This window comes from Gorilla gorilla, chromosome 13 (genome assembly GCF_029281585.2).
Source record: "Gorilla gorilla gorilla isolate KB3781 chromosome 13, NHGRI_mGorGor1-v2.1_pri, whole genome shotgun sequence".
NCBI classification, from domain to species: domain Eukaryota; kingdom Metazoa; phylum Chordata; class Mammalia; order Primates; family Hominidae; genus Gorilla; species Gorilla gorilla.
This window is the reverse complement of record NC_073237.2, coordinates 73,645,645-73,666,990: the sequence shown is the minus strand read 5'-3', so window position 1 is coordinate 73,666,990 and position 21,346 is coordinate 73,645,645. Positions and strand designations below refer to the sequence as shown.

General features: G+C 44.4%; 1 protein-coding gene and 1 long non-coding RNA gene across 2 annotated transcripts in view; one reads left to right on the top strand and one right to left on the bottom strand.

The window, feature by feature from the left end:
- Positions 1 to 21,346, top strand: part of GNA14 (G protein subunit alpha 14) — a 226,377-nt gene that overhangs the window by 178,950 nt on the left and 26,081 nt on the right. The window lies entirely within an intron of this gene.
- Positions 1 to 21,346, bottom strand: part of LOC109028380 (uncharacterized) — a 79,468-nt gene that overhangs the window by 56,460 nt on the left and 1,662 nt on the right. Inside the window, exon 2 of the long non-coding RNA XR_002007407.1 lies at positions 13,580 to 13,807. This is a non-coding gene — a long non-coding RNA (uncharacterized lncRNA). The remainder of the gene's footprint in view (positions 1 to 13,579; positions 13,808 to 21,346) is intronic.

Below are 21,346 nucleotides of genomic sequence, written 5' to 3'. Positions count from 1 at the left end.
GCCACTGTCTCTCCACCCCAGTCCTCCCCACCCAGAGGTTCAGTAAACATCCTGAACGTGCCATGACTATTCTGTACCCGTGAGCATTCTCCGCCTCCAGAGGATGGGGAGGTTACTGGATGCCCTGATAACTCCTTGCTGTCCAAAACAGAAGTATTTCATCTTTAAGCATATTCTTTACTCCTCCTTTTCCCTGATGTCACTATGAGTCCAAGCAGACCGGCTTCCTCAGCATCACTCATACGGCCTCCCAAACATACCAAGGTACAGTTTTGCTTTTTTGCAAAATTATGTATGCACGTGTCCATCATTCCCAAAGGAGCAGAGGCTTTCTTTTTATCTTTACAACATCAGCATCTAGTCATCTGATAGGTATTCAATACATGTTTGAATGAATGAAAACAAAACCCAGGAATGCTGAAAACTGATGAGTGAACCAGAACCAACCATGCCAAGACTGTCTCTTTATAGCCTTCTGTGAAAGAAAAATTGTCCAAACCTGGTCTGCAGCAGAGCTTTCTGTATGATGTAATGCACAGTCTCTTTCTGGGAAGTAATTCACATTCCTGATTAAATGCTTGGGCGATTTTTTGATACTCCTATATGATTAAGAACTTCTGGGAAGTTAGGGTTGTCCACCCAACTGACTGATTAATCATAATCTTTAACCAGACTGTTTTTTTTTTTTTTGGTTGTCAGTCTTTTCTTGCAGAGTATAAAACTTTTATATGTGCTTGTAAGCAATTTGTCTTAATTAATTTTAGGGTGACACAAACAATAACAGTAGTGTATAAAACTACAATTGATTCTTACATTAATTTGTCTGGAAAGTTTTTTTTTTTTAACACAGTTTATCCTAGGACTAATTCTGGGCCCTCCCTCTTGCAAAACAATTTATATATGAATGCAATACTTCATTTATTCTCTGTCTTCACCCCACCCTCCTCTCCCAGCTTTCCTTGTCCCTAAGATAGGGCACATGCTAAGTCTGGATGGATGAATGATAGGTCTCATAAGAAGGAGGAGAGGGAACTGATAGTACTTATGGGGGTGAGAGCCTCATGCAGCTCTATATTATACAAGAGGAAATGAGGAGGTAAAGCATCCTACAGGGACCTGAGACTAACAGGTTGGCAGGGTACAAATCAGGCAGCACCTTGTGGACTTGCTAAGGAATGTAGATCTTATACACACATCAAAAGATGAAACTGACTTTAGCTAAGGGCTGCTGAAATTCACAAAAATGTGCTGCATGTGTTGAGAGTTTTAAGAACAGCATTCTTAATGGTTGAGATGGGCTAGGATATGCTGGAGAAGCAAGCAATACTCAAGTCTCAGTGACCTAGAACAACTAAGATTTATTTCTTGCTCACGCAACATGTCCAGCCAGAGGGGTGAGGGCTGTGCTTCACACAGTTACCGTGCAGGACCTGGGATAACAAAGATGTTCCCATTTTATGATCATCACAAGGCTCCAGGATTTGTTGCAACAGAGAAGAGAAGATAGAGAAGCACGCAGCAGCAATTAAATGATGCTGCTTGGAAGTGACAGACTTCTCACATTATGTCGACCAAATCAGATCACAGTCACACCAACTTCAAGAAGCACAGGGGAAGATAATAGTCCCACATTCCTGGAAAGAGAGAAAGTCTTGAAATATTAATAAATATTAGAAATGTCTACTCTATATAGCAAACACAACACAAGGGACAGGATGGCCACCTCAGATCTTGAAGGATGTTTTAGACAGTGACCAAAAAGAGAATTAGATCGACCTGTGTATGTCTGATTAAAAGGAAAGATTTCAGACCTTCAGAATGGCAGTGTGAGGGTTTTGGTAGACCCTCTCTCCAGTGGAACAGCCATTTAACTGGTAAAAATTATAAACAACTATTCGAAGCCTCTAGAAATTGTCCTAAAAGCATACAGCAAATGGAAAAACATTTATTCAAGAAAATCTACCATATGCCAGTAAGAGCATTAAAAGTTGGTAGCATTTGAGCCATGACTCATTCTCATGCCTCTGCCCCCATGTCCATGTGATAGACACTCTATCCAGGAAGATGTGGCCAAGAAGATGGGGGCTGCTTCTCTCCACTCCCCAGCTCCTAGTCTAGGACCCCTCTGAGAGGGGCAGGCTGCCAGCGTATCTCATACCCTCTAGCCCTGAGTTGTGGAAGTGCTATTTTAGGCAAGTGTGGCTGAGAAGATCTTTTCCCCACTTAGAGCTTACTTGTGGGTCAAGGGCTTTGATTCAGACATAGATAGGTCAAGACAAATCTGGGGCCCCTGAGTGTGCTTTAATGGATGAAAATTTTATGCCAAGAGGGGGCAAGAAAAGAAAACCAAGTACTCTCAACTTTTTCCCTCCCCCACCCTAACACACAGTACCCACTTGTAGAGCATAAGTTTCACTGCAGAAATGGGCTGCTGTCCCTGCTCCCAGCTCTGGTGTAGTGGCATGGGTGTTCTATCTAAAGGGAGATGCAGGTTGTCATAAGAATGGGAATGGAGAGCTCCATTGCACTTGACTAGTCTTTAAAAAAAAAAAAAAAAAAAAAAAAAAAAAGGAGAGCTCCGCAGTTCTGCCAGAGGAGTAACTTTATTGGAAAGCAGCATGAAGCAGTTCTTGCCTCAGTTCATTCACAGTAGACATGTTGGTGGTGAGCAATTAAGGGGTGGGGGCTGGTAGCTCCATGAATCTAGTAGCCACATGCAACATGGCAGATTGGAAAGAGACAGCCCAGAATACCCTTCCTGAGATGATGTTCACCCCAAGGGCTCCAGAAGCGTGGTGTACACAAGGCTGTATTCACTCAGGAACAATCAGAGAGGGTCATGGGTTAGACTGGAAAGCATTCTCCAAGCCACATAGATCCATCAGTAACATGTAGATTTATTGGAAGACTTTGGGAGAAGACTCAAAGGGCATAAGCATGACCTCAGAGCAAACCCCGGCTCAGCAAGCTACTCTGAACCAGAGGTGACTCCTAGGAATCCGGACTTTAAAAAATTACACTCATCCTGGTGATCTGAACAGCTGGGCACCTGCCCCACTCTGCACCCCCTCAGGAGTGCCCAGAAAGAGACGCTCTTTAACTAGTAACTCTGAGCTACTAGTCCCTGGCTGAACATGGAGCAAAACTGTAAACTCCCTGAAATGTGAAAGCAGTCTCCAAGACACACACACACACACACACACACACACACACAGACACACAGAGTGGTAAAAGGCAAAAAAACTGGCTGAGAGGGCTTAAGCACAACCTTTGACCAAAAAGTGGTTTATGCTGACTCAGGGGCCAGCCTCTAGGAAGTGAAGGGGAGAAACACCCAAGCAGAGACTTCAGAGGCTCCATGTGGTCGGGAAAATAGACATCACAGAGTTAGTCACACAGAGTCCCTAAACGAACAAACAAATGACCAAACAACAAACTCAGACGGGAGGGAGAAGAGGGGAGGGAAGGATCAGTACACAGAGTTGCTACCATGTATTATCTGAAGTGTCCAGCTCTCAAAAGAAAGCTCTAAGTCATGCAAACAAAGTGTGACCTACGCACAGGAAAGGGAAACAAACAAACAAACAAAAAACAGGCTTGGAAGGCCCCAGAGGTTGAACTTTGCAAACAAAAACTTCAAAGCAGCTATTATGAATATATTCAAAGAACTAAAGAAAACCATGTTTAAAGAATTAAGCAACAGAATGACAACAATGACTGAATACATAGAAATAGAAATTATAAAAATGAACCAAATGAAAATTTTGAAGTTGAAGTGTACAACCCTGAAATTAAAAACTTGCTAGAGAGGCTCCGTGGTAGATTTGAGCTAACAGAAGAAAAAATCGGTGTGAACTTAAAGAGAGATAACGAGAGATTATGCATTCTAAAGAACAGAAGGAAGAGAGAAAAGGAAGCAGGGTCTCAGATCAACATGGGGCACCATTTAGCACCCCAATATTTGCATATGGAATGCAGGACAAGACCAGAGAAAGGAATAGAAAAAAATATCCTGTCATAATGGCTGAAAACCGGCCAGATTTGATGAAAAACACTAATCGAAGCATCCAAGGACCTCCATGAAATCTAAGTGGGATCAATGCAAAGAAAGCCACATGCATTCACCCAGACACATTATAGTCGAACTGTTGAAAGTCAAAGTGAAAGAGAAATCTTGAAAGAAGCAAGAGATAAACTAATCATTATGCACAAGGGAACCCTAATCAAATTAATAGCAGAATTCCCACTGGAAAAATAGAAGCCAGAGGCAATGAAAAAAGTCAATCAACAATCTTATATTACCCAGCCTGGTGGCACATGCCTGTAATCTCAGCATTTTGGGAGGCCAAGGTGGGAGGATTGCTTGAGCCCAGGAGGTCAAGACCAGCCTGGGAAACACGGCAAGACCCCATCTGTATAAAACATTTTAACAATTGGCCTGGTGTGGTGGCATGCACCCGTGTTCCCACCTACTTGGGAGGCTGAGGTGGGAGGATTGCTTGAGCTTAGAAGGCTGAGGCCTCAAAAAAAAAATCCTATATCAAGCAAATGTAGAAAGCTATGTTTTGAAAATGAAGGCAACTCTCATACATTGGTGGTGGTGGGAATAAAAAATGGGGCAACTGCTTTAGAATACAGTTTGTCAGTCCTTTCAAAAATTTCAACATAGAATTACCCAGCAATTCTACTCCTAGGCGTATACCCAAAAGAAATGAAAACACACATCTGCACAAAAACTTGTATATGAATGCTCATAGCCAAAAAGTGTAAAAGAGTCCAAATGGCCTCAACGAAGGAGGAGATAAATAAATGTGGTATTTTCCTACAATGGAATATTATTTGGCAATAAAAAGAGATGAAGTACATGCCCTACAGCAGGGAGGAAACTGGAAAACATTAAGCTAAGGGAAAGAAGCCAATCCCAATGGATTCCGTATTGTGTGGTGTCGGACATAGAAAACATCCAGAATAGGCAAATTCATAGAGACAGAGGTTGTCTTATTGGCTGCCCAGGGCTAGGAAAAGGGGGAGTAAATGGGGAGTATCTGGCTGCTATCACATAGTACCACAAATTAGGTGGCTTAAAACAACAGAAATGTATTCTTTCATAGTTCTGGAAGCTAGAAGTCCAAAATCAAGGTGTTGGCAGAGCCATCCTCCCTCCAAAGCCTATAGGAGAGGCTTCTTCCCTCCCTCTTTCAACTTCTGGCATCCCAGGAGTTTCCTGGCTTGTGGCCATGTAACTCCAATCTCTGCCTCCATCTTCCCTCTGTGTCTCTGTCTGGCTTCACATGGCATTCTCCTCTCTGTGTGTCCGTGTCCAAGTTTCCCTTTTCTTAAAAAAACACTGCTTATATTAGAATAAGGCCTACCCAAGTGACCTCATCTTAACTTGATTACATCTGAAAAGATCCTATTTCTTCACCAGTACTGGGGATTCAGATTTCAACATATCTTTTTGCAGGAATGTAATTCAACCCATAGAATCCTAATAGGTACGGCGGTTTTCTGTAGGGGTGATTAAAATGTTCTAACACTGATCATAATGATGGTGGCATGACTCCTTGGATATTCTAAAAACCATTGACTTGTGTGTTTTGAATGGATGAATTGTGTGGTATGGGAATTGTATCTCCAAAAAATTGTTTTTAAAAATGAAATAGAAATAAGAATATCCCTAGATTAAGAAAGAAAAAAATGGACTTTGTGGCTAGAAGCCCATCTTAAAAAGAAATACTTAAAGATGGTCTTCAGGTTAAAAGTTAGTGACGCTAAAAGGTAATTCAAATCCACATTTACACACACACACACACACACACACACACACACACACACACACACGGCCGGGCATGGTGGCTCATGCCTGTAATCCCAGGACTTTGGGAGCCTGAGGTGGGTGGATTGCCTGAGGCCAGGAGTTCCAGACCAGCTTGGACAACATGGCAAGACCCCATCTCTAGAAAACATATAAAAATTAGCCGGACTTGGTGGCAAGGACCTATAGTCCCAGCTGTTCTGGAGGCTGAGGTAGGGCAATGACTTGAGCCCAGGAGGCTGAGGTTGCAGTGACCTGAGATTACACTACTCCACTCCAACCTGGGCAACAAAGGGAGACCCTGTCTCAAAAAAACAAAAACAACAACAACAAACCAGTTCCAGCTAAGGTAATTAAGTAATGATAAAAGGCACTATAACTATATATTTCTCTTTCTTTTCTTTGCTAATATAAAAAGCAATTATATAAAAGAGAGGAATCCATACATTCACTTTGACCCATATAAAGCCAGACAGCCCCAGGATTCTTTCTAAATTTCAGCCATCAGCCTGGTTCTGTCCAACTTCCAAGCTGCTCTCCTATCCCAATATTTCCTGTCCTTGGTGGGGGTTCCTGGGGTATTGACCTATTGAACCTGGCATGATTCTGCCACCAGCCACTCCTGAAATGGAAGCCAAATAATTATTTTTGAGGCATTTCTCATTGCTGCTGATACGGGTTGAGAAACTACATGTGTTCTTTGCTGAAGGAGCAAAAACACTTATCTGAAAGTTAATCACACTTTCTAAATGACAGAAATGTTTGGCTGGAGTTAAAAACTAAAGGTTAAGGATAAAGGTCCATTTTCTTAGATTTAATCCCCTTGGCCTTGGTCCTACCCCGGGCTGGGAGATTTTTAAAAGCAAAGGTTAGCATCTGTCTGAGAACTGACTGGTCCACATATAATACAACATTTTTTTTTCTTTTTTTAAGTGACATCCACTGATTCCAAGCTTTTTATGAGCAGCTCTGGTTCTTGGCTGTCTTGAGTAGAGAATTATTATTGGCATTGCCTGAAGTGTGTCAGCTGTTTGAGATGCACTGTTGCCGCATCTAATTGTGATGGCGACTCCTAGTATCTTTCCTCATCCAGAGAGCAAAGGAGGTCTACTTACTGGTGTGGGAGTTTTTAGAGTCCCACGTTCCACTGTCACTTTTGCTCTGAAATCCAATGGGGATCCAGTAGGACTCTGTATTTGGAAACGGTGCGCTTCGCATTCGCAGCAGAAGATCAAGATCAGAGCTTAGTGATCGGACACCCCCTCTCCTAATCTGTGCTGCCAACCCAAGTTGTTTATTACCCTTGAGTTGTTTATTACCCTTGGGTTGGAGACACCTTAGAAGAGAGAACTCCAGTGGGTTACTCCTCTGCTGGAGAGGCACGGAGCCCCGCAGGGAAGACTAAGTGCAGCAGATCTGGTGGAGGAACTTGGTGACTGGGCATCTGGGGACCCTGGGGAGAAGTTTAAAGCTGCCAGTTCTCCCTGAACCCGAAAAGGTGAGGCAGGGATGGTGGTGAGGGAGATGACAGAGTCAGGGATCGAGGGGCAGAAAGGATAAGCTGAGTCATTCCTTTTCCCACCCCCCCACCCCCCGCCCCGAGATGGAGTCTTGCTCTGTCACCCAGGCTGGAGTGCAGTGGCTCTGTCTCAGCTCACTGCAACCTCCACCTCCCGGGTTGAAGCGATTCTCCTGCCTCAACCTCCCGAGTAGCTGGGATTACAGGCGCCCACCACCATGCCCAGCATCTAATTTTTGTATTTTTAGTAGAGATAGGGTTTCACCAGTTTGGCCAGGCTGGTCTTGAACTCCTGACCTCGTGTCCACCCGCCTCAGCCTCCCAAAGTGCTGGGATTACAGGCATGAGCCACTGCGCCCAGCCTGAGCTAAGTTATTTCTAACCAAAGTTGGGAGAATGCAGAAAGGACCAGGAAAGGGAGAGCGTACCGTCAGCCTCCCAGGCAAGAGCCACTGGGTCTGTGACCACAGCAGGATTCCCCCCTCACTGGTATTCCAGCAACCTGCCCTGAGCCCCGGGGAGCTCCCAGAGGAAAAGAACTGCCTGTCTGAGAGTCACAGCTGCTGAGTCTGGCTGAACACATGCCCAGGGACAAAGAGCTGCGGGGCAAAGACTGGTGAACATCTGATGAAAATGTCATGTTTCCGGATAAAATTTACTTCTCGGTAGTCAAGAGAAGCCTTAATCATGCTGCTAAGCTCACGTTCGTACCTAGAAGATCTTGTCTATGCAGGCTGGACAAGTGGTCTCAGCCTAAAAGCGCTCAGTAGCAACCATGTGATTTAATACACTCACCTCTTGCCTTGACCCCCAGTAGCAGTTTCTCAACAACAACAAAAAAGCATGTAGAAAGCAATTATATAAAAGAGAGGAATCCATACATTCTTAAAGTGCACAATAAGGCATGTGCTTATTATATATTGTGTGCCAAGAATTAAAAAGCACACAATATATATGTTCTTTGGCTTTTACTCTTGCTCAGAATATCAGAAAGCACTGGTCCTTTTTTAGGGAAAGATGGTTTGCTGGGATACTATTATTTGTTCAAGAAATTCTAACAGTAAACGCATGCTGATTTAAGAGAAGCATGTTTGGGGGGTATATATTGCCAATACCTTAAAATAAAAGTGAGTATAAAGCTACAAGGACTGTATCCATCATGATTTACTTCCTAATTGATCTTCATGATATAGGATCATGATATAGGATCCCCGTGTTGTCATTTACCCCTTCTGATAAAGATGGTGAGCGAGGCTAAGAAAATGAGTTTGGAATCAAAAATGGAATCCCACCTAATTGCTTACAAGCTGTGTGACATCAGGCAAGTTGCCCAAGCTTTCTGAGCCCCGTTTTTTACTTTTTAGAATATAATAATTTTGTTCTAGAGGGATGTTTTAAGAATCACCGTTGAGGCCAAGCCCATGTTTTATTCCAGAGCTTCTCAATGTTAATAATGCAAATGAACTACCTGGGATCTTGCTAAGACGCAGCTTCAGAGTCATTATCTGGGGTGGGAGCCGAGATTCTGCATTGTTAGCAAACTCTCTTGCTCCCATGCTGGTGTGTTGTGGCTGGTCTGAGGAGCTCACTTTGGACAGCCAAGTTTTGCAGCACTCACAGCGCGGATGCCACCCCCTGCAGCCCTCCGCGGGGGCCTGGTGAGAGCCTGCTGGGGACCCACCTGGGACTCATGAAGGCCCATCATTCAGTGACTGATGGGCATGAGTGAAGGCTGGATATCTGCCACTTATCACAGCTAATGGAACTGTCTCCCTTAGATAAATTGAGTTAGAGAACAGCTTTAGGGTTAACAAATTAACTTTATTTTCTGAGCCCTTGACATCTGTGATCCCACTGGGTTGATTTGGTTTGGTTTTTCGGTGAGACCTGTAAGGGAGAGGTGCTATAAATAAATCCAATTTACAAAAAAACAAAGTCAACAACACTGGACCTGGCCCCTGCTCTTCCATCCACGCCCCACAGCCTGTGATGGTGATAATGCACTTCGTTCTTTTCATTCTTGGGCACACCCTTTCCATTCCCCATAGCCGAGGCGTAGTCAGGGGGCAGGTCTGGCTAAAGATGCTTTTTTGGCCCCTTCATTTGCTTCCTGCGTCCTCGTCCCCACAGCCCTTTCTTTCCTAGGAGCTCCCGTGAGGACCTGCAGGGATTCTAGTCCATCACAGTTGCTTGCAGACGCCCTCTCAGCCAAGGCTCAGTCATTGGTCCCCGTCTGTCCAGAGTTTTGCCAACTGGTTTATGAATTAATTTCCTGGGGCTGTCTTAACAAACTGAGTGGCTTAGAACAACAGAATTTTATTCTCTCAGAGGTCAGGAGGCCAGCAGTCAGAAATCAAGGTGTCGGCAGGGCTGGTTCCCCCTGGAGCCTCCAAGGGAGAATCTTTTCCATGCCTCTCTCCCAGCTGCTGCTGGTGGCCGGCAACCCTTGGTGTACCTCAGCTTGTGGACACAACACTGCAATCTCTGCTTCCATCCTCACGTCGGCCTCTGCCCTGTGTCTCCCTCTGTCCTCTTCTGTCTCTTACAGACACTCTCATTGGATTTAGGGTCCATCCTAATCCAACGTGACCTCATCTCAATCTGTACTTCAATGACATCAGTGAAGACCCTCTTTCCAAGTAAGGTTAAATTCCGAGGTTCCAGGAGGAGATAATTTGATGGAGACATGATTCAGCTCACTAGAGTTTGGAAGAATTTTTCTGATGGGAGGTTTGGAGGATGGGAGAAAAAGAACAGGGAGACCAAAGCAGAGAGGGAAATGAACTTGTCCATGAGAAATGCAGGGAGCTATAGGGTATCCACGAGACCCATTGGTGCCCGCGCAAGGACACAAACCAGTTTCCTCTGCCCGGCCACAGTGGGGTAGCGGGATGGGCAGGGCACAGAATGCCTGGCAGAGGGTGGGCGAGAGATGCCAGGAGGATATAAGGCACTTTCTAGGCCCTGTGGGCTGTGAGAAAGCCTTGTACCTGGAAGTCAGGGGAGTTTGGGGTCAAATAAGGACACATTATTAGGCTTGGCTGCTGAGAAGCTCATTTGACATTTGGAAAATAAAAAATGAAATTGTTGAGGGATCAGGCATTGCTAGTAGCTCATAAATAGCAGAAATTATGGGCCCAGCCTCCCCTGCAAGTGGGACTGACAGTGGAGAGCTCAGGAAAGAGCTTGCGGGTGGGACCTTGGAGATGAGGACCTGAGAGCAGTGGGGTCTCCTGAGGCAAGAGGCGGTGCCTGGGGCCGTATGTTGGAGAGGAAGTTGCAAAGAGAGACATCCTGGGTCTGCACACTGCCCAGGAAAGAGCACATGGAAGCAGACAGGAGGCGAGGCCAGGCGTCATTTTGCCTGGATTACCCAGGCAGGAGGGCACTGGAGAAGACTTTGAGGTGAGGGCAGGCTGGGCTTGGGCTGAGCTGCAGGCAATCTTACAGTAAGACAATCCCCCTGCTCCTTATGTGTAATTCTGGTAAAATATACCTAACATAACATTTGCCATCTTAGCCTTTTTTCTTTTTTTCTTTTTTTTTCCTGAGACCGGGTCTCACTCTGTCGCCCAGGCTGGAGGGCAGTGACGTGATCTCAGCTCACTGCAACCTCCACCTCCCGGGTTCAAGTGACTCTTGTGCCTCAGCCTCCTGAGTAGCTGGGATTACAGGTGCATGCCACCACACCCAGCCACTTGAGCCATTTTTAAGTGTACAATTCAATGGCATGAAGTACATTCACATTGTTGCGCATGTCCCTTACTTTTTTATCATGAGCAAGGGACGGAGGGCGATGACCTATTGTTGGTGACAGAGTGCCATGAGGAGGTGGGGCTAGAGTCTTGGGTAAGGGGGAGAAGAGGACAACCCCCCCTCCAGCTTGTGATAAAAGGAGCTTAGGTTCTGCAGAGAGGTGGACTTTGTGGAACTCTGGAAAGCACAGTAGAGATACTGTTCAGGAATAAATGGGCACTGATTTCTGCTGTGTCCCCTCGGGATGTAGCCCTGCTAATGCCAAATTTGCTTTGAAAGATAGAGAAAAGCCCTCGATGTTGATAAACAACCTCTGATACAAAAGTGCACAGATTTCTTTAGTATCTTTACTCTAGGAAAACAGTACAGTAAATTGAGAAGAGACTTCAGTGCAAGTTCTCTTCAAATACGTGGGGCATCCTTATACTAAAAAAGCGTTTGCTGTTTATCCGAAATCCAAATTTAACTGATGTCCTGTATTTTTATCTGGCAACCATATTCTGATGAGACTTTGATATCTGGGCTAACTAAATCCGGAACTTTCGCTAACTGTGCCCTACTGTGATGGGGTCTTCTCACCAGTCACTAATCCATCAGAAACCCACTGCAGGTTCAGGCGCGCGTGGCCAGCCCATTCCTAGTCCGCCACACTGCTACCCAGACAGAACATCCACTGCTTCCACATTCTCCCCAGGCTGCAAAGAGTTCCCAGGAGACTTTCTTTTCCCCTTCAAAGCTGTGCACTTGGGCCTGGTTTCACCTGCAGAGAAGTGGGTAATGGCTGGTAGAGGAAGAAGCGGGTCCCTAAGACAGTCGCCTCTGCTCCACAGTGCCATCTAGAGGAAAGACAGGACATACGCTCTGAGAAGCGCAAGGCTGGGGTGTTAATAAGCAGGCCCTTGGGAAATCTGGAGTGCCCTGTTCCCCTCATTATGATCCCGATCCCAGGCAGAAATGCCTGTGGGCTATCACTACAAAAGGAAAACAACAACCAAAAATGCATCCAGGATTAAAACCACCATTTCAAAAGCACATCATTAAAGCAAGCTGTGACCCAAATATTTGTTTTGGTGTGTTTAAGAGTTTTTCAAGCAATTGAAAAGAGTGGAAAAAGTGAAACACCAAGAAAAAAGAAAAAGAAAAAAAAGCAGAGCAAGGAATGTTGTTGGATGATTCTCTGTGAGCCAAGGAGGACCTTTTTATTTAAAAATATGTAAGCTTTGGTGTTGAGGGAGAACTACTACAAAACTAGACTTGAATTATCATTGGAGCAGGATTTTGAAAATTTATTAAGAGTAAGGCTGGGCGTGAGGGTGTCTATAGCCCGGATGAAGGTGCTTATGAAGTAAAAGGCATGTCAATGGGAAATGTGGTCGCTGGAAACATGAAGTTAAATTCAGTGCAAAGAGTAGGACAACCTCACATGTGTCCTTGTGTGCAAGGGAAATCAGCTGCCCTCTTGGCTGCTTTCTCACACTCCGGTAGGGCATTGCCGGTCCATCACACAGAGCTGTCTATAAGACATTGATGGAGTACTATGGAAAGCTTACGGGCATGCACAATTGGGCTTAGTCTCTTTACCACTCATTCACTTTATAATTACAGGAAGCAACTTAAGTTCTCTTGTCAATTTTTATGTACTTCAAAGAACTACTAATGAAATTCGAATTTATAGAACATAGCCCCCCAAGGGGCATTTTGTGTTGGTGATAATATTCTACTAACTTGAAAAGTTGCAGCAAAGATGCGCCTTCCACTAAACTCTAACTCAGTCTCTTTCTTTTTCTCTCTCCTTCTCTCTCTCTTTCTCTCTCGCTCTCACTTTCTCAAAGGGTCAGAATGCCTGGGTTCTTACCTTCATGTTAGCTCTGAAACAGACTTCAAGATAAAACCTAGCTACGTCGTTCTGGCTGAAACTTTGTGTTAGGTATAAAGAAAGCACCCTGGGTCTTGCTTCTGTTAATGGACTTGCAATTGTGGAAGCTGCCACTACGTGGCGTCGTGAGTCACAGTGAATCCTAGTGAGTCACAGGCATGAAACCTAAGTCCTGGCTGTCCCTAGTCAAGGCTATTTATCGTCCTAGGTAAGTACGTAAACTAGTCAGCTGTGTTTATTTTTTTTCATAAACATCACATTGATATTGATATGGATGTAAACCTCTGACAATAATTATTAGCTGATTTATTTTTTAAGTATTGTATTTATTTTTACTATAATAAACACTTTCCAATAACTATATTTATTGTATAAATAATATCCTTTGGAGTAGGGTTAAAGAATGTGGGCTGGCATCAGCGATGTACCTTCAGAATGTGTCTTATCAACTCTAGTTTTTCATACTCTGTTTTAGAACATACGTTACTCCTCAGTTCCACGGTGAATATTAACAAGTCTTCCATATGGAAACAGTCACATCGTGCTTTTGGGTCTTGGTGTCAGATATTCTCTTACACCTGTTTATAACTTACCAAGGAAAATGCTTACTTACTTGTTTCCAAGGCCTTCTTCTATTTCTGGAACTTCCTTTTCTACTTTCAAGCGGGGTTTAGCTATTACCAAGTTCTGTACTTCAGAGAAGTTTGTTTTACGTTGTAGAAGAGCACTTGCCAGGCAAGGTGTGCAGAGAACTATTCCTCTGGGCTTTACAACATGTGTAATGGTCTCTTTCTAGTCTGGAGAGTTTCACAGGCAGCCAACTGTCCCCACTGTTTCCTCCCTTTAAAATGTATAAATGTATTTAAATCAATAGGGTGTGATGGTTAACAGCCTAGGCTCTGTTGGTCAGGCATGCTTGGAATTGAATGGTTGTTCTGGTACTACTTCTTATCTTCTCTAGGCCTCATCTGTTTCCTTATCTATTAAATAAGGATATTAAAGTATCTTATTTCCTGGAGTGGTTGTAAAGATCATATGTGATCATGCTTATACTAGGTGGTCACAATAATGGCTCAGTTTAGATTAGCTATTATTATTATTTTATTTCATTTTTATGTATACCCTATTTCCTTATACAACACATTAGAGGCTACTTATAAGACTATCTACCTTAAAATAGTAATCAGTGCCAGAAAAGTTTTTGAATTAAAATGAAAGAGTGAGGCTGGGCAGGGGCCTGTGGGGGAATGAAACACAGGTATTGTAAGATACAAGTACTCATAAACTTCTACTCAGTTACTTAGACTTAGCCACATATTTGTTTCTGAGCTTCCCACTAGCTAAAGTGAAAAGAGAATCAGGTTCACTCATGTGATTCCTATGGACCACAAGGCAAAACCTACCAGTCTCTCAGCGAAGCATAAGGGGTCTTGGTTCTTAACTCCAAGAATATATATTCCTTATATGGGGCATCATGTGAACAGAGACAGTAACCCTAACAATAACCCTATATGAGGTATCGTAGACACTTTAAAAATATAAGCCGAGGGAAAAGTAAGAGGTAGTTTTGCTCCCCAGAGAACTGGCAACAGGACCGTGTGCTGGGCAGAATTCTGACATTCACGCCCCCTGGTGTACACGTCCTGCATAATCTCTTCCCCTTTGGGTGTGGGCAGGACAGTGTTGGCTGTCACTCCCATGATTAGATTATGGGATATACAAAGTGAAGTCCCGGTGTAATGAAGTCCCTAATCAGTGGCTTTAAGTAATCAAAAGGACATGATCCTGGGTGTTCTGAACTAATCAGCCCATTAAAGAAGATCTAGAGTTCAAGGAGAGTCTCTGCTAGCCTTGAAGAAGGATACTGCTATGCTGTGAGAGAGCCACATGGCCAGGAACTGAGGGCAGCCTCTAGGAGCTGAGAGAGACCTTCAGGTGACAGCTGATGAGACAACAGGGACCTCAGTCCTACAGTCCTGAGGACCTGGATCCTGCCATCAGCCTGAATGAGCTTGGAGCAAGATCCTGAGCTCTGGATGAGAGCACAGCCAGCAAATATCTTGATTTTAGCCTTGTGAGACCTTGCACAGAGAACCCAGTTATACCATTGCCTGGACTTCCGACCTACAGAAACTTTGGGATCATCAAAAGGTATTGTTTCAAGCTGCTGAGTTTGTGGCAATTTGTTACACAGCAATAGAAAACTAATGCAAACCATATGGCTGGAATCCACAGCCTTTGAATAGATTCAGAAATAAAATCCAGAACATCTAGGGCATTTCCCAAACTAAACATTCATGGGAGATGCTAATATATGTGTCACATTAAAAGCAAAACAACTTTTTTCGTTGACCCTGACTGTTCCCATTAGAAAGGCCTTTGCTCTACTGGTGGGGCAGAGAGTCAGGTTTCTGGGTTGTAAGCAACAGAAATAAACTGACTCACATTTGCAGAAGAGAGTTTATGGAAAGGCTATAGTGAGGTCATGGAATCAAGGAGCAGGCTAAAGAAACAGTCTCAGAATGGACAGGAACCTGAAAACTCCAGGGGTCTCACTTCCAAAAAAAAAAAAAAATCCTGATGGCCAGTAGCCACCAAAATAAAAGAATTTCATCTGTTCCTTTTCCCTGTCCCCACTATTATCAGATAACTCCCCTCAAGGTTCAACAGCTCAGCAAAGTCTGAGTGGCCTGGCACTTAGCCACAGGAGAGCAGGAGACCTGAATTAACAGGTGTGCCAAGATGCACACACCGAGCGAAAGGTTATCCTCCCAAGCTCAGTTGTAACCCGAAGGAGAGAGAATGGATGATGGGCCACCCAAAAACAAAGGGGGTTCACAAAAGTAGATCAGACTGACAAGTTTAGGGGTAGAATCTGAGACTTCCTCTTTTATGTCTTAGTGTTAGAGGAAAGGGGAAGTCACTTTTGTAAGAAACGGTGAAGACTTTGGAACCACCAAATCCAAAGCTTCAGGAGAAGTAGAAAGAGGGGAGCCGGGGGTGTGGGGTGGAACTACGCAGGCAGTGGAAGGCTGGGCAATGCGGTTCTTCCTTGTGAAATCCAAGATTTTGAAGAGATCGGATACTGCACGGAGCGGGCGAGGAGCCTCAGCTTTGTGCCTGTGCAAATGAGAAGAGATACTGAATCATGAAGCTTTCACTTCTGAGCATTAGCAGAAACTGCAGCAAGACTTCTGACTTTTAGAAGCTATGGAATCGGCTGGAGTCTGAGCAGTTTTATCCTGTGAGAAAATGGATCCCCAGTTGCCACTGAACTATATGTATTTGGCAAGTAGTGTATCGTAAAGCTGCTCTTTGGAAACTCATAATAAAACGAGCACATCAAAAGCTCTGTGCTATGTTTGGGCCTCCCCACTCCATGTTGCTGTATTTGTTGTGGTGGCTGCAGGCTTATGATTGCTCAGGTTTGCTCAGTTCCATAAATTCTCACTAAACGCTGCATTTGTTGAAGGAATCCTGTTGTAGCTTCAGGGCTGTTCTTGCTGTTGTTTTTAAGCCATACACATGTGGATTATCTTTCTAAGTGACTGAATGGTTAAGAGTTTGGTGCTCATAGTTACACATTTTCATGAACTGTTGCATTTTGTTAATGCATATTGCTCCTTGACTTCAGTGTATTTTATCAGTATTTATTGAATGTAAAGATTTTCAGGTAAGATTCATTTATTCATTCAAAGAATATTGATGTGCGAACCACCATTCTAGGCACGTGGGAGTACATTAATGAAGAAAAGAGACTAATATCTGTCTTAGTCTATTCAGGCTGCTATAACAGAATACCTTAGGCTGGGTAATTTATAAAGAGTAGCGTTTACTGCTCACAGTTCTGGGGATTGGGAAGTCTGCAGAAGTCTAAGATGAAGGCACTAGCAGATGCGCTGTCTGGTGAGAGTCTGCTCCTCAGAGATGGCATCTTCTTGGTGTCTTCGCACGGCAGAAGGGACACACAAGCTCCCTCAGGCCTCTTTTTATTTTTATTTTTTATTTTTTCAGGAACAGGGTCTTGCTCTGTCACCCAGGCTAGAGTGCAGTGGTGCAATCATGGCTCACTGTAACCTCGAACTCTTGGGCTGAGGCCATGCTCCTGCCTCAGCCTCTCAAGTAGCTGGGACTGCAGATGTACACACCACCCGGCTGGTTACTTGTTTGTTTATTTGTTTTTAGGGATGAGGGAGTGTCGCTATGTTGTCCAGGCTGGTCTTGAACTCCTGGCGTCAAGCAGTCCTCCTGCCTCAGCCTCCTGTGTCCTTGGGCTTACAGGCATGAACCAATGTGCCCAGCTCAGACCTCTTTTAAAAGGGCATAAAGTCATTCATGAGGACTCCACCTTCATGACCTAGTCACCACTCAGAAGCCCCACTCCTTAATACCTCCACGCTGGGGATGAGAGTTCAACGTATGAATTTTGGAGAGACACAAACTTTCAGACCACAGCAGATCTCTGCCCTGAGGGGTACATGTACCCCCCCCCACACACACACACAACACACACACCGCACACATATACATACACACACACCCCACACACATACATAAACACACTACACACATACCACACACCACACATACACAGATACTACACACACACCACACACACACATACACACACACCACACACACCACACACATACACACCACATGTACTCACATACCACACACACATACACACCACACACACACACCACACACATGCACATATGCACACACCACACACACATACACCACACAGACACACACACCACACACATACACATACACACACACCATACACATACACACATACCACAAACACACCACACACATACACATACACGCCACGCACACAGACACAAACCACACACATGCATCACACACATACACACACCACACACACACCACACACACACCATACACATACACATAAGCACACCACACACACATACACACCTCACACACACCACACACACACACATAGGCACACCACACACACATATACCTCCACACACACCACGGACACACTTCCACACACATACACATACACACCACACACGTACCTCACACACCACACACACACATACACATGCACACACATACACACCACACACACACATGCACACCACACACACACATACACACACACACTTGTGTGCAGTTCTGCAGTTAAATAAAAAACTTGGGTAACTTTTTCAGACTTTGTCCTAAACTAATTTGATCAAGGAACTTTTTTTTAAGGATATGTACCACGTTTTGTAGAGTAGTGTTTTGTTTAATGTACCACTCTGGAAAATGCTTATAAAGGCATCGCTGGACTGAATGTACTTCAGGAAAATCATCCATAGATACCATTTGTTTCAAAATGTGGTAAGAGGCGGCAGAGAGACTAAATTCTCCACCAAGATCTGGAGTGCAGATATTCTTTGTTGCTACTTAAAGGCAAATCTGTCTGCCTCACACGTCACATGAGTAGGGGTGACTTTGGTGAATCCTAAGGCTGTACTGGAGCTCATCACTTGGCTACACGTCTATCTCAGACCTGCTGACAGGACCAGTGTATTTCTATGGGGTTCTGGATCAAGCAGTCCAGCCTCTTACTGGATCGTGTATCTCAAGTCAGCCTCTGTGGAGTTATATCCGCTTCCCCTGGGATGCGGTGTGAGACCAGCACACAGCGAGCATGGAGCTCACTAGATTGAGTGAAATGTTCCTGGGCTGTGGGGACTTCACGAGACCACATCTAATTTTTGCACAAATATCTGTCACTCACCACCTACCTGTGCTCGTCTGGTTGCTCGGTTGGGATTTTTTGACAGGAAATAGGAGACTTGGTTAAATGTCTGTGTAACTTTGAGATGCTTAAGGAGAGAGACACTTTGCACTGACCCCAACAGGTTTCCTTATGCACCTGATCACAACAAAGAATCTCAGGTTCTTGCTTGGGAGAGTGGCTGAGCAGCTTTGCTGCACGTTGGCGTGTCCACCCAAGCTGGAAAAACCTGCGGTCCAGAGCCCCAGGGTGACTAATGAACATGTGTGTGACAAGGGAGAAAAAAGTTTGGGGCAATATTATCTTTTGGGGGTAACTGCCTTTGAGGCTGTCTTCCTGGTTATTTTGAGGATGTGTGATTCACAGAAGAGAGAGGGACCTACACATTGGTCATCCTCAAGATTTTCAGGGCCATCCTAGAATAGCCTCACCCTGGATCCCAGGAACAGACCTCTTTATCAATAGTGGCATTCCTTTACATCCTCAGCTAAGTATAGTTACAATGATTGCTTTAGAGCACTCTGAAAAGAGTGACTACAGTGGCTGTGTTTGCCTTTATACTTTGAAAAAAGAATGTCCACAACAACAAATATTTATGAAGCTTTATAATTAAAAAATACGTTCTTTAGCTAGAGACTGCTAATGTTGAAAAAACCACCCCCACCTCCCCTCCTCATTTTACCAATGAGGAAACTGAGGCCTTAGGGTCAGATAAATTCATCGAAAGTTCCCTACTAGGGGATGAGCTGAGATTATATCTTGAGTCCTCTTGAAGGAAGCTAATCTGACACACGTGTGTTCCCCATAGGGCTGTCACATTCTTATGGTCACACCATACTCAGATGCCGTATTAGTCTGTTCTCATGCTGCTATAAGGACAAACCCAAGACTGGGTAATTTATAGAGGAGGGAGGTTTAATGGACTCACAGTTCCATGTGGCTGGGGAGGCCTCACAATCATGGTGGAAGGCAAAGAAGGAGCAAAGGCATGTCTTACATGGCAGCAGGCAAGACAGTGTGTGCAGGGGAAATGCCCTTTATAAAACCATCAGATCTTGTGAGTCTTATTCACTATCAAGAGAACAGCACGGGAAAAACCCACCTCCATGATTCAATTACTTCCCATCAGTTCCCTCCCACGACACATGGGGATTAAGGGAGCTACAGTTCGAGATGTGATTAGGGTGAGAACACAGCCAAACCATATCAAGGGCTATCTTAGCAAAATCGCCACCAAAAAAAGGATGAAAATTCCAAAACACAGGCCACTAGATAGACCATAGGAAGAATAATTTTTACAGCACCAGAGCTTGTTCGATCTCAGTTGGAAACATTTGCATCAGGTGACTTAGATTTTTTTTGCTGCTCTGTACACGTTGGAGAATGACTGTGAAAGTGCCATCAGTTTGATTTGGAGGTGACAAGTAGGTTTTAGCAAGTAGGTGAATTCACAAATATGGAATCATGAATGATGAGAATCGGCAAGATTTCTTCATTCCTTTGAGGCGGCATGTAAGCCCCCAGGCACTTAAGAAGGTCAGAGGGAGATGGATGAAGATGAGGATTATGGTCTCTGCCCTTTATCAAGAGCCTCCTATGCATGGGTAAGGCTGAGCACTTGATGTTTTGCTGGGGCTGACCACAAGCCCCAGGGAACAGAAGTGTGTAGTCACAGGCAGAGCCAGCTCCCTCATCTTGCTTTGGTGTATCCCATTTTGTAAATCAAGAGTCAAGACCATGACCATGAAGAATTCAGAGTGGAGACAGAAAAGGGCAATTTATTTAGTCCCACCAGCCGGCAACCAGAATGCCAAAGCTCCAGAATCCTGCAGCCCTGGGACAAATGCCCTGAGGATGCATAAGCCCACGGAATCCCAGAATTCCAAATGTCCTTCAGCCCAGCTCCAGCTTCCAGTCTCTCCGATACCATAAACTACTGCCAATTCCTCATGTTCTCTTTGTTTCTAAGGTTCTTGTCTGAGCAGGGAGGCGGTAGGGGTCTGAGTCACTGTGAGGCACACACAGGGAATGTCTAGAAGGAGGCCTGGGCCTAAGGAGGGGTTCTCAAGAGGGAGATTATGCTCTGGCGTTTTGCTATCAAAGAACTTTATTTCCTAATGTTTATTCTTCAGCTCAGCCTCGGCTATACCTGCCTAGCTGGTGTTAAACTAATGAATCTAACATTCCCTTTCCTTTGCATTGGGGTTTGAGTATGAAACCTGTTTGACAGGGAATTGGGGGAGAATTTGTTTGGATTTGCCTTGACAAGGCCTTTTTCAAAGATTGGGGAGGCCACTGGTTTCTCTTAAAAGTCAGCAGCGCCCCAGGGAGAATGTAGGGACTGTCCTTCCACGGTTGTCTTGGATTTCAGGCTCTCTAGAAACGTCTGGCCACTGGTTGATTGACATGGCATAGACTTTGTAAAAACAAACAATACGATATTGAACCTCAGGGGAACTAGCACTTGATAACATGGCTTGCTTAAGGAAGTTATAAAGAAGAAAAAAGAAATGGGGAAAATTCTGTTAATGGGAATCAGAACAATTCTAAGATTTTCCACTGGGTGGCATTTTATTTAATGTTACTACATACAGTCACGCATCACTTAACAAAGGG